Below are 955 nucleotides of genomic sequence, written 5' to 3'. Positions count from 1 at the left end.
GACTTTAAACTCAAAGGAAAGCGACTCACGGACTCTCACCGGGACGTTTCAAATTGCTCTGGGTTGAGAAAGACGGGCCGGAATTTGCAGGTCTGTAGGGACCCCACGTCCCTCCTATAGCAGCACCAGAGAACTAGGAAGCACACACACCGCAGTACAACTTTCAGTCCTCGCTGTCCGCTTCCGGGCCTGAGCCAATCAGCGCAGGACAGGAGCCGGACCTGGGCAAGACCCCGGAAGAGATGGGCGGGGCCTGGGCGAGGCCGGGGCGGGGCGCGAAAGACAAGGGGCCCGGCGCGGGAGAATAGAGTCTAGGGCAGTGAGGGGTCAGCGGGGGCGGGAAAGGGGCGGGGCCTGAGCTTCCCTCCATCTCGCTCTCCGTGCCTCTGTTTTCCGGGTTTTGCAGGTGAAACCCACCTGTAAGGCTGGAGCAGCTCAGCAGTCAGGGAAATAGTACATCCCTGAGAAGTGGCGGTGTGGCGGTAATTGGATCCAGGAAAGTTTCTTGTTATTGAAATTAATTTTAGCAATTTAATTCCAAAGCCTCGAAGCTGTCTAGGGCAGGAATGCAAACTAGAATGCGAAATGCAAAGCCTTGCCTGAGCGAAGCGTACAATTTCATGCTGACGGCCCACAGAACGGAATAGAAATCCTCTCCCTTTCTATTCTCCATTCACTGGAGTGGGAGAGTCCACCCTGTGCTCAGCTCCAGAGACTTCCCTAGGGCCACCGCCTGGGGTGCCGACCGGAGGGCTCAGGCCAGGGAAGAGGGAGGTCACTACCTGCTGCTTAAACACAGCAGAGATGTGAGTGCGGGAATGGGGGCTTGAGGTCCCAACTACTCAGGAAGCAGCAGCGGAAAGATGGCTGAGCTTGGGGGTCTCAGGTATTGCTCCTCACAGGAAGGTATTAGCTCCGGGGCCGGGGAGGGGGGTGGTGGCCGTGAGCGGGGGTG

At 57.9% G+C, this 955-nt stretch overlaps 1 protein-coding gene across 1 annotated transcript in view; it reads right to left on the bottom strand.

Annotated features, from left to right (window-relative positions):
* Window positions 1–192, bottom strand: part of LOC105539789 (zinc finger protein 816-like) — a 21437-nt gene extending 21245 nt beyond the window's left edge. Inside the window, exon 1 of the mRNA XM_011980218.1 lies at window positions 40–192. The gene's annotated coding sequence lies outside the window, so the exon portion shown is untranslated. The remainder of the gene's footprint in view (window positions 1–39) is intronic.
* Window positions 193–955: the final 763 nt, after the last annotated feature.

The sequence above is a fragment of the Mandrillus leucophaeus genome, unplaced genomic scaffold (genome assembly GCF_000951045.1).
Source record: "Mandrillus leucophaeus isolate KB7577 unplaced genomic scaffold, Mleu.le_1.0 Scaffold104, whole genome shotgun sequence".
In the NCBI taxonomy this organism is placed as follows: Eukaryota; Metazoa; Chordata; class Mammalia; order Primates; family Cercopithecidae; genus Mandrillus; species Mandrillus leucophaeus.
Note: the sequence above shows the minus strand (reverse complement) of the source record. Positions and strands in the feature narration are given on the sequence as shown.